Below are 12,636 nucleotides of genomic sequence, written 5' to 3'. Positions count from 1 at the left end.
ACAACAACCTAAAACTCATTTTTCAAAAAAATCTTCTCCATTTTCACACAAATGTGTCAACAAAAGTGTTGAGAACAAAAATCAAAATATTTTTTCACAAAAGTTGAAGGTTGATCAAAATTCAAAGATGAAACAAGTTCATAATGGTCAAAATCATGTTCATAGAAGTGTTCAAAAGAGTTTTTCACAAAATCATAGAAGTTTTCATAAGGACTCTCATTTGGATATCAAAAATCCTTTTCAACAAAAATCACAAAAATATTTTTCGCAAATAAGTTCTTCAAAACCAACACATGTTATGAAGAGAAATGTTCCATTTAAACCTGATGGTCCACGATTTCCAAATCCATCTTCTTTACAAAAATCAAAAGTTTCATTTGTCAAAGACAAAAATGAAATGAAAATTTTCAATAATTGGTTTGAAAGTAAAGGAAAGAAATTTCAATCAAAAGAGTATTCTCAAGAACACGTCAAACAAACTTATGAGAATTACTTAAATGAATCAATGAGTGGAAGCACTTCATCATAAGAATCATTATCGAAGACTTCAAAATGGAAAGAAGTTAAATCAAACAAGAAAATTGATTTTTCTGAAAGTAAGGTTGAAAAAGAGAAAATCAAAGTTGAAGCTTCGATATTGAATGATTATATTTCTGTTCCAAAATCTAATGAAGTTGATTTGATTGATAAACTAAAATCAAAAGTTTGAAATTGGATTTTTAATTCGACATTTCACACAACGTTTCACACTAATACACAAGGATCCAAAAAGCCTTGGGTACCTAAATCTCTCTGATTGATTGCAGGTAGTATGCGACGAGCAATACGATGAGAATTAGTATATTGATTGTGGTTGCTCACGTCACATGACAGGAAGGAAAGAGAATTTATGAGATTTTAGGAAGTTAGAAAATGTGGGAGTTGTGACGTTTGGTAATAATAAAAAATTCAAAGTGAAGGGGTATGGAAAATTCACTCTAAATAGAGTTGCTTATGTCGAAGGTTTGAAATTTAACCCTATGAGCATATATCAACTAGTTGTTGGTACTGGGAATCAAGTTCTTTTTGATGAAGACGAAAATGTGATTTCAAATAAGGAAACAAAGAAAGTCTTGCTAAAATCGAAGAGGAAGGGAGATATGTTCACTCTGGACATAAAAACAATAGTTGACATATCCTCTATTTGCTTACTATCGAAGGCTTCTTCTGACTTCAGTTGGCTTTGGCATCGAAGGCTTTCTCATCTTAATTTCAAAAACTTGAATAAACTTGTTTTTAGTGATCTAGTTCGAGGTTTACATGTTCTAAAATCTGATAATGATTCTTTATGTGCAGCTTGTAAACAAGGCAAACAACATCGACAAGGTCATCCTATCATCATAGAATTGAAGAATGTTGAACCATTGGAACTTCTACAAATTGACTTGTATGGACCTTTGACTATTGAGTCTCTAAATGGGAAGAAGTCCATACTTGTTATAATAGATGATTTTTCACGTTTTACTTGGGTTTATTTTCTTAGACAAAAATCTGAAACTGCTCAAGTGATGATCGATTTCATCAAAAGCATTGAAACGATTCGGAAGAAGAAAGTTCGTCGTATCAAAAGTGATAATGGAATAGAAGTCAAAAATAAATTCCTCGATTCATTTTTGACAAATTTGGGAATTTCACATAATTTTTCGTCTCCTTACACACCACAACAAAATGGTGTTATCGAAAGGATAAATCATTCTTTTTGTGAAGCTGCCAGAACTATGCTTACTTAAGCTAATCTAACTTAATATTTTTGGGCACAAGCAATTTCTAGGCCCTGTTTCACTCAAAATCGTTCTTTTATTCATCGAAAATTTAATATCACACCATATGAAATCTTTAAGAAACTAAAACCTAATGTAAAATTCTTCTATGTTTTTGGTTGCAGATGCTTTATTATAAATCTCAAAGATAATATTTCGAAGTTTCAGACGAAAGCCGATGAAGGAAGATTTCTCTGATATTCACATAATTTTGTGTGATATAGGGTGATGAAAAAACGAACGCGAAGAGTTGAAGAAACATTCAATCTAACATACGATGATTACTATGCTAAAAGAGTTGAACATGAGTTTCTCATAAACTAATTCTTTCTGATACTAATAAGGATTCTGAACAAATGCTTACCTTTGATGTTGATTTTAATTTGTTTTTTGGTATTCCTTACAGAGCAATTGATGTTGAGGTTAATATCGAAGACAATCAAGTTCCTGAAGAATCGAAGCACTCAGATGACTCAGCAATAACTGATGACTGAACAGATGAATATTAATCTTCGAAACCAAGAGTTTATGCCGAAGTGGGTCAAACTTTGACATCTAGTCAAGTTGAGGGAGACCACTTGATAACACAAACTCAAGTTGAGGGGGATCCATTACATTTGAATGCTAGTGTTGAGGGGAAGCAAGACATAGAAAATTCATGTGTTTATGGGGAGCAAGATCGAACACATATCGAAGATGATTACGAAGCTCAAAGTAATAAAAATGATGATATTAATGACAATATTTTTGTTGCAGAAGAATTTTCAGAAGCTGAAGAAATATTTGAAGTTGCTTATTTGTATTTTGATACATCATTTCCTCCTATAGAGAAATGGACTTGTGATCATCCCAAAGAACAAATTCTTGGTAATCCTAATTCTGGTGTGTTAACAAGAGGATAGGTTAGAGAAAGAAACAAAGTTATTAATATTCACCAAGAGTTTTGAATGTTCAATGTTTTTATTACAAAAATTAAACCAAAAGCAATCAAGACTACATTAGAACATCCTAATTGGGTTGTTGTAGTGCAATTTGAATTGGTTAAATTTGAAAGAAACAAATTTTGGAGGCTAATTCCTAAACCAGAAGGTGTTTTGTGGTTGGTTTAAAATGGGTTTTCACAAATAAAGTTGATAAATAAGGAAATGTGGTTTGCAATAAGGCAAGATTAGTTTTAGAAGGTTATAGTCAACAAGAAGGAATTGATTATGAGGAAACCTTTGCTCCTATCGCAAGACGCGAAGCAGTGTACATTTCTTAATGGTGTACTTGAAGAGTATTTTTATGTTGAGAAACCTCATGGATTTGTGAATGATAAGTTTCCTAATCCTTGTTATATCCTTGAGAAAGTTGTTTATTATGGATTAAAATAAGCACCACTTACTTGGTATGCAAATTTAACAAATTTCTTGAAAATCTCCAAATTTAAGCAAGGATTAGTTGATACCACATTATTTCGAAAGAAAGTTGGGGATCATTTAATGCTTGTTCAAATTTATGTAGATGATATTATTATTGGTTTTATTGACCCTTCTTTGTCAATTGAATTTGAGGATTTGATGAAAAGTTAGTTCGATATGAGTATGATGGGTAAGATTAATTACTTTTTGGGACTGAACATTCGCCAAAGCAAAGAAGGAATTTTTATAAATCAAGAGAACTATATGAGGAACTTGCTTGAGCACTTTGGAATGACAAATTGTTCAGATGCGAAGGTTCATATGGCATGTGGCACTCGCTTAATCCTTCATTGGATAATCCAACTGTTGATTTGAAGACATATCGAAACATGATTCATTCGTTATTGTATTTAATTGCAAGTCGATGTGATATTATGTTTTCGATTTGTAATTGTGTCGGCTAACAAGCAAACCCAATAGAACCACATCTCACTATTGTCAAAAATCTTTCGATATTTACATCAAACTTTAACATTAGGACTTTGGTATCCAGCGAATACATGATTTTTCATTCAAGCATTTTCAGATGCTGACTTAGGGGTTGTCAATTGGATATGAAAATCATAACATGAGGTTGTAAATTTATTGATGGGAAGCTTGTGAGTTGGCAGTCGAAGAAGCAGACAAGTGTATCGATATCTATAGGAGAATTTAAGTATATTGTTGTTGTTGCTTGTACTTTGTAAGTGATCTGGATTCAAAGTCAACTGCATGACTATGCAATTAAAATGAATAAAATTCCTTTATTTTCTGATCCTCAAAGTACAATTCGCATTTGTCATATTCCAGTTCAACATTCTAAAACAAAACATATTGCACATCGATATCATTTCATCAAAGATCATGTTGAGGATGGAAAATAGAAGTTCATTTTGTTAAAACCACAGATCAATTGGCAAATATTTTCACTAAATCACTTGATAAAAAATATTTTCTGAGAATCTTAAATGGATTGGGAATGATGGAAGGTTGTTATGTTCCAACCTCTAACTAATTTTTATGTTTTATGATAATCAAATGTTTGTTGTAACATCCCAAAAATGATAACAAATTTAAACTTTTCAAAACAACCCATTCACTAAAAGAAGTGTTTACAAAAGCATTGTTTACAAAACATTATTTAAAATCAGAGTCTCCAAAGAGTCCAATCAGTCAGAAAACCAATGATGTGTACGGTCACGCCTTCGCCTTGCCATAATCATCTGAAGTACCTGAAACAATAAACTAAAACTCGAAGCACGAAGCTTAGTGAGTTCCCCCAGAGTACCACCACACAAACATATAACATATACAATCAAGCATGTCGGGTCCAATCAACCATCAGGTTGGAATACCCCATGCCCAATCAACCTCCGGGTCCAGTCATCCTCGGGATGGAATACCCCAGGTTGGAATTACAATATACAACGGGTCCAGTCATCCTCAGGATGGAATACCCTCGGGCCCAGTCAACCATTGGGTTGGAATGCCCTCGGTCTATTGGCTCACACACATAGCAGTAAAGCCTCAACCACCAACCAAAATATGTGTGCGTATAACAGATAAATATATAACCAGCCAATAAACTATCAGATAGATCTACAGATCACTACTACATCCTCACGTCATATATATCAAGACTCAGATCTAACAGATCACTACATCATAACGACATTCTATCACAGAGCAGGATATTAAATCGAATGGGCCGACCTTGGTGCCTTCGACCCATAAGTATAGTAAGGAAACTACCTCTCGATCTGATCAACAACCGATGTGGTCCCGACTCTGAATCTCAGCTCTAACTGTCACCTATCCATCCAAATGACCAATTCTCAAACACCATTCACAATACCCAAAATACCCCTTAGTCAAACTTGGTTAAAGTCAAAGTCAACGAGTCAACACAGCCGAGTTAACTCTGGCCTCATACGCGGGGCGTACTCAAATCTTGATCGCAGATGGGACAGTTGACCACGTACGCGTAGTGTACTCAGGTTACGCATGGCGTATGCCCACACTTCTCAAAACTTCATTAACTGTTTAATGCCTAAATCTCTTACGCCCAACTTTCATATCCAAGGCTAAATCATCCTCAAGAGTCATAAAGTTTCCAACTTTATGACTTTGCATGTCCGTTAAGAGCTTAACTCAACATCTTAATACATTAGGACCTTCTAAAGAGTGCATGTAGCAAAACAACCATTAAGACCTCATTTTCATGACTCAAGACCCTTCCTAAGGTCTGAAAGGACGGATTAATGGGTCAAGAACATGCCATGCTCAAGATTCACCATTTTGGGACCAAAAAGTGTCTTAAAAGAAAAAAGTCAAGATCTACAATATGGATTGGTAAACTTGCAAGCTTTATACCTCCTGGAGGTTGCTAATAAGAAGGAAATCCTAGATCCAAAGTGCTCTCAAGCTCCATGTTCTTCTCACCAACTTCTTCTTCATTCAAGAACACTTCTAAAAACTCTAAAGGCTCCAAAATGCTCCCTTTCTATTAGGTTTTGCTTGGGGGGGGGGGGTTCTATTTCATAGAAGGAGGCTGAATAAGAATGAGATGTGAGGCTATAATGAGGTTTAAATATGAGCAAAACCCTAAAAATTAGGGTTTGCATGATCCTCGTGTATGCCCAACATACGAGGTGTATGCCCAACGTACTAAGGCGTGCCCTAGTATGCTTAGCGTACACACGTACGCTCAGCGTACTCCCAAGAGCCCGAAACGACCAAAAATCCACTATGTGCCATTTTTCACTCTTTCTTTTACTTAGGGACCAATATGCAATAAATCTCAATATAAGGGTCAACAATGAGAGTGACTCAAAACAAGATGTTACATTTGTTCTAGACTTCGTTGTTGATGACACTTCGTTTAGAGGCTACTATTCATGTTAAGAGCTGACATTTGCTCTGAATCATTTAACTAGTGTTTCTAATAAGCGAAGGTGTAACGAAGGTCTCATTGAGGTTCTAGCGAAGGTCTCACTGAGGATCTAGCGAAGGAGATGTGAGGTCTACTTGTGTTTTTTAGTAACTGAGTAACGAAGGTCAAATCAAGGATTTTGCAAAGTATTAGCAAAGATATTCTTTAAATTTTTCTTTATTTTTATTGTGCTGAAAAATTCAAAAATACAAAAAGATTTTCTTTATTTTTGTCTTTTATTTCAAAAATTCAAAAATCCCAAAATATTTTATTCATTATATATATATATATATATATATATATATATATATATATATATATATATATATATATATATATATATATATATATATATAGTATCTTGTTAGATATTTGATTGTAACACATGTTGTACATAAGCATGCACAAGTGAAGCTCAACATGGAGAAGGTAACATTCGATACTCATTGACTAGTTAAGTGTCCATAGAAGCATGTTGAAACATGTTGTCCAACGACTCACAGACTTATTTTTTTGCGAAGCCTTAATGAAAATTTTATTATAAAAAATTCTTCCCAATAGGCTGTATTAAAAATAGCCCTCGAGGTACCTTTCTCTTCTAAATTTGAGTTAAGAGATGACTGCATGGTCATATTTTTCATAGAGGTACAATGAATTATTTTATCCTATATTTTCATCCAAAATTTGTTAAACTTGCACACACCATGATGCATATCCCAAGATATCTCTAGTAAAAAACAACTAGGATGTAGGTGTGCCTAAAATCTATGTTTATGATCTCAAATCTTTTTCCATGATGCGAGTAAGAACCAAGAAACCTCATACCTTAAGGAATTGACAGTAAACAATTTATTGTTCAAGAATTTACAAGGAACTGACGAATAAAAGTTCATGTTTCAATGTACCTTTTCAAATGTTCAAAATCTCACTTTCGTTTATTATGTGTGATCTTAATGAAATGTACTAATCCCAAGTCATTTCTTCCCAATAGATCCAGTTCTTTAATTTTTTTATGAAATGAGATTTCCATCTAAACATTTACTTTGATCTTTAGTCACCTAAATTTTTCTAAAGCTTACTTGTTGTTGATTACACTGATCACATAAGTATTTCCATACAGTGTTTTGCTCTTATGTTACGTTGCGAACTTGTTTGAAAATCAAACCTACCTTCAATACTTGTTAAAAGAGGCCCTTCGATACTTCTTTATAAGTAATCGATAGTAATTCACGGGAAACCACACAAGCACTTCGATTTCTCTTTTGATATCGAATGGAGAGTATCTTTTCTTGGGATCTTACTTCCTTTATATCGAAGTTTTTATTAATATCACACTTTATCCAATTTTTTTCTTATTTGGATTCTGTCTTTTCTTTTGGAAAACATTTGCACTGAAATCCTTGAGGTTTGTGTATTACCAACCCATATCAAGATTTCGCAAAGTCTGGCTTATGATTTCATTTACAATTACCATAAGCGAATGAGACTCAACCTTAACTATTAAAGTCTGGTCCTTGGAAACTGTCAAAGCTTGGTGACTGTTTGATATTATTGATAATATTGGGGTGACCGTTGAGAAGTGATGTTACTGTTACTTTATATTGGATCGAGAAAAACACTCATTACACGTATCCGATGACGATATCGATGGTGTCGCTTCAGTTACCTACTTTACACGTGGTAATTAATAATTAGGTCTTGGTCTGAATTTAAATTTCACACCAGTTATAAAAGACGATATGGTCGTTAAATTCAATCTTTATGATTTCCTGAATTTGCGCAAGAACCCTAACCCTAATTTCTGATCATAATCCAAATTCTCTTCTCGATCAACACATCTATGGCCAATGCTGTTGTCGATCACTTCAAGACAACTGAAGATGAAGTTTCTATGCCTAATATGAAGATTCATTCCAACAACGTCTGTTTTAATTCGGCGATAGAAGCATATCCTGAAGAATTGTAGATGCTTGTTTAGTGTTTAAATGATTCTATCCTTACTTATGCTTTGATGGCTTCTTTTTCCATTCCGATAAATTGGCTATCACTCCCCGGTTCTACAGCTATATACAACAAGACAATATAAATTGTAATGTTTCAGATGGAATTGAAAGACAACAAAAGACATAATTAGAAACAGTTTTCCCAAATTCTTCACTTGCCTTATTAGGGTTCGTTTGAAGTTCCTTTGACTAAACAGGTACTTCAAATGATTAATGAAATGGGATATCAACCTCCGATTTCTCTTGTTAGTAGCTTTAAGAAGTCAAATCTTCCAAGCATATGGAGTTTTTTCTTTGGAGGTACCCTTCGCTGTTTAACTGGAAGGAGTTATGGTCTGGACAAGCCAAAACTTTATTTCTATTATGTTATAACTGGTCTATATTATGGGATGCAAGTTGATTATGCTTCGTTATTATGGGATGAGTTTACCACATTGATCAAACACTCGAAGAAGACAACTGAGATATCCAGTGCTTGTTTTTGGAGTCTCATTTTGCATGAAGAATATAGTCAAAGCAGGAATTCTGGTCCCTAATGATGTTGAGGTTGCTCAATTCTCAAATCTCAACATTCCTAAAGTAGCTATTGATGAACCTATGATATTTCTAGTTGTTGGAAGGATTCCTTATGCAATGCTCCAACTGGTGGCTAATTCGAATCGGTTATTGATTCAATACAAATCTTCAATCAATCTTTCATCTAGTTCTGTTACAAAGAAATTTACATTTAAGGTGATAGAGGGAACATCTATAGATTCTAAAATTGTGAATAGGAAGTCCACATCAAAGCCAAAAATAGTTGTTGATAAAGATGTTTTTGAAAAGAGTGTTTCTGAGAAGGTGATATAGAATATGGTTCCTAAGAAAGTTATCGTGAAATTAAAGAAGTTGAAGTCCAAGTCCAAGTCTTCAGGAGTTGTTATAATAGAACCTACTGATGAGGAGGCACAACAAAACAATAAGCGTAAAGATGATGGATTATTCAAACCTTTTAAGAAGTTCAGAGCTCAGACTGTCGAAGAGCTTTCAACTACAAATAAGGTTGTAAAGGCAGACAAAGATAGTAAAGAAACAAACGATAAAGTTCGTGAACCTGTCTAGTTAACTGGAAATGTTTCACCACGAAAGGATGTCACTGTTGAATCGAATACCGATGAGACAAGTAATCCTTATGTCACTGTACAAGTATCTAATGTCGATACAAACATCGATTCTTGTGAACCAATCTCTACTTCGCTTCATGGGATGACTAATGTTACTCCGCCTGAAGGTTCTATTTCCAAGTCCAATATGGAAAAGGGTAGATCTTCGAACATGATTGAAAACTTATCTAATAAGGACTCAAATGTTACTATTGGTGAGGAGACTTCAACATCTACTTCATACACTTCAAATATTCCACCACCCCACCCTCATCTCCACTACCAACTTCAACTATCATACCAACAACAGTTCTAGTTGTTTATCCTATATTTACAGGTATCATCAATGTGCCTATTGCTTCTTTATTCTTTTCTCAATCGATAGCTCAAGAGATGCCAAGTAATGAAGAAGATGAAATGATTGAATTTGATGAGCTAGAGTTTGATCCTAAAGAAGATAATATTGATGACAATGTTATCATGTCAGACAAGCAGTATAAAATGTTAAATTCCAAACCCAACACTATTCTTCAGTTTTTGCATGATAATATTGGGAAGTCGTCTGTGAATGGTGAAGAGGTTGAGTTTTTATTAAAGTCTCAAGATTTGAGGATGAGGACTTTGATAAACAATGTTGTTATGAGTTTAAAAGAACGTCTTGCTACTCATTCTAGTTCTTTCAATCATGAAGTCATAGAATTGCAGAATGTTTGTAACACCTGTGTTTCCTGCTAAGCTTAGTAATCAAATTTGTAATCTTGTCAGTTAACTATGGCGAATTTTTGAGAATAAATAAAAGTAAATTAATTAAATACATATATGTTTGTGTGAATTTTATAGATATTAGGTGTATATGTTATCTGTGTGAAATTCTACGTCAAAACGTAATAAATAAGGCTAAAATATAAATTAAAAATAAAAGATTATTTTAGATAAAGATATAAACAAAATTCGTAGTAATCGGAAAACCGAACTCGTGTATATAAAGAATGCCCAAATCTGACTTCGTATGAAGAAGTTACGACTTTTCAAAGTTTTAGACGCAATTCAGTACAATAGTGTACAACACAGAAACCGAAATGGAAATCGGTCGATTTTTAGGAAAAACAATCTAAACAAGAGTGGAAGATCTCATCAATACCTATCTGTCGATATAAAGACAGTCGAGAACGGATATCATATGAAAAAGTTATGAATTTTATACGGACTTTAGCAGGCTAGGCCTACTAAAAATAAATAATAAAAATAAAGTGAGAATTAGCCGACAGATTCTGAAGGAAAGTTGTAGATCACGTCCATGTCTACACGTAGATATAAAAGTCGTCAAAAATGGATCTCTCACGGAAAAGATATGATTTTTAAAAAAAATAAGAATTCTCCATGCGCAGCCGTGCGCACTGATTGGTTGCACGATGCGCTTTTGACCTTCCACAAGAAGGTGACACGTGTCACCTTACATAAGTTGCCACGTCACCCGGCCGACCACATACGCGGCGCGCTTTCACTTTTTACCTCTATATATAGTTTTGACTTTCATTCGTTTTTCTTCATACCTTCCTCTGAAATCTCTGTATAAATCTCTCGAAACCCTTAGCCCTTTACTCCTGAGTTCCCGACCCATTCGGCGAAGCCTTGCGGTGTCAGATAGCCGATGAATAGAAGCTCATAAGTCAGAGTTCTACCCGCATAATCCCCAGTTTCCGCTAGATTACTCTGTAAGTTAAGCTACATTTATTTTATTTAAGTGTAACTTTAAATTGTAGTCATAGTCATTATTATGAACCTATAAGTAAGATTTATCAGACATTCCAAAGTCATTATACATATTGATCTACTTACGGAAGTGATGTATAACATTGATTTAGTCAGGTGTTTAATGTGGAATTTCCAAACAATATACTCTGTATACCAAACGGACCCTACCACCGATATGATCCTACCTAGTTATTCCTTACTTGATAGATCTTGATGTAGACATTGGGATTATTGAGGAATCTAGACTATCATTATATAGTCACAAGGATTATGAGACTAGACTAAGAATTAGCGTTATGTACATCTAGGTCTATTAGAAAAGTGGTAAGGCGAAGCGCTGCCCTAACCTCGAGTCACCTACTTTTGTCGAGTGGGTACGTAGTTAGTTTCAAGAGTATAACTTAATAAAAGTAATTATTAAAATGCTAAATCTATTAATTATACTATTTTCTATTTTTATAACTATACTAGCATTGCTTATAAGGAATTATGTTCCATTGCATTTAAATATAGTATGGGATAATTGTAGACTTAAAAAGAATAATTAGTTCCAAGTAAGCTGAATATTGGATAGTTCTCATTCTAGGGTAGACTGTGAGATCAGAGAAGAGTGTATTAGTCCTCCTCTTTTGGATGACCAAAAATGGTGGGTCCAGATCAAATAATTGGCAAGTATGTGAGGGTCATCGATCATAGTAGATGACAACACTTGACTATTGTAGGCGGTCTAGCGAATTACATTGCTAGTATAGACTTATAACCCATAGACATAGATATGATGGGGTACCATATCTATCGATTACTATGAACATTGGTTGCCTTTATATGACTTACATTGGCCAAGGACTCCCCTAGTTGTGTAGTCAAGTAGTTACTCACACAATTCATTAGGTTGGGTGATTCCTTCAAATAATCATTGTTTTAGGATTTGTGAGAATCGATTGGGTAGGATAGGTGGTCTTATATCAGATTATACCTATAATTTTTGTTGTAGGAATGTTATTATATGTGATCATCAATATATATGGGCTTGAAAGCCGTATGCATCTCACTAGTTTTGCCAAACCTGACCCACTCATTTTATGTGCATCATAAGTAGCGAATGTAATGTTGTCGAAGTCTAGAAAGGATGTCGGGTTAAATAAAAAGATGTGGTTGTTATAGTATTTCAGGAACTTTTAGTATTTTATGTTATAATTTATGTTTGGATATGAATGATGACATCCTCATAGTTTCTGATATAATGAAATGACATTGTTATCTCAAAATGTTTTACTTAACTGGGAATTTATGCATCTCAAATTATTAAAGCGTAAAGAAGAAGTTTTAATTGGTTCTGAAAATGAGGGATGTAACAGTTTGTATGAAAGCATTAGTTTAAGCGAATTAGGAATTTTTCTAGATTTCTAGACTTAAACTTAGAAGCTAAGCATGAACGGTGAGTTATGTGACAGTCTAACAAGACATAGAGAACGGGTGCAATATCAAGCACCGCTTTCAGTCAAGAAGATCAAGAGTTAAATACGCGTTCGAAGAAACATCAAAGTTACGGTTATTACTTAGGAT

The sequence above is a fragment of the Lactuca virosa genome, chromosome 1, assembly GCF_052849685.1.
Source record: "Lactuca virosa cultivar CGN04683 chromosome 1, Lactuca_virosa_CGN04683_v6, whole genome shotgun sequence".
Taxonomy (NCBI): domain Eukaryota; kingdom Viridiplantae; phylum Streptophyta; class Magnoliopsida; order Asterales; family Asteraceae; genus Lactuca; species Lactuca virosa.
The sequence above is the reverse complement of the archived record's forward strand: the minus strand, read 5'-3'. Positions refer to the sequence as shown.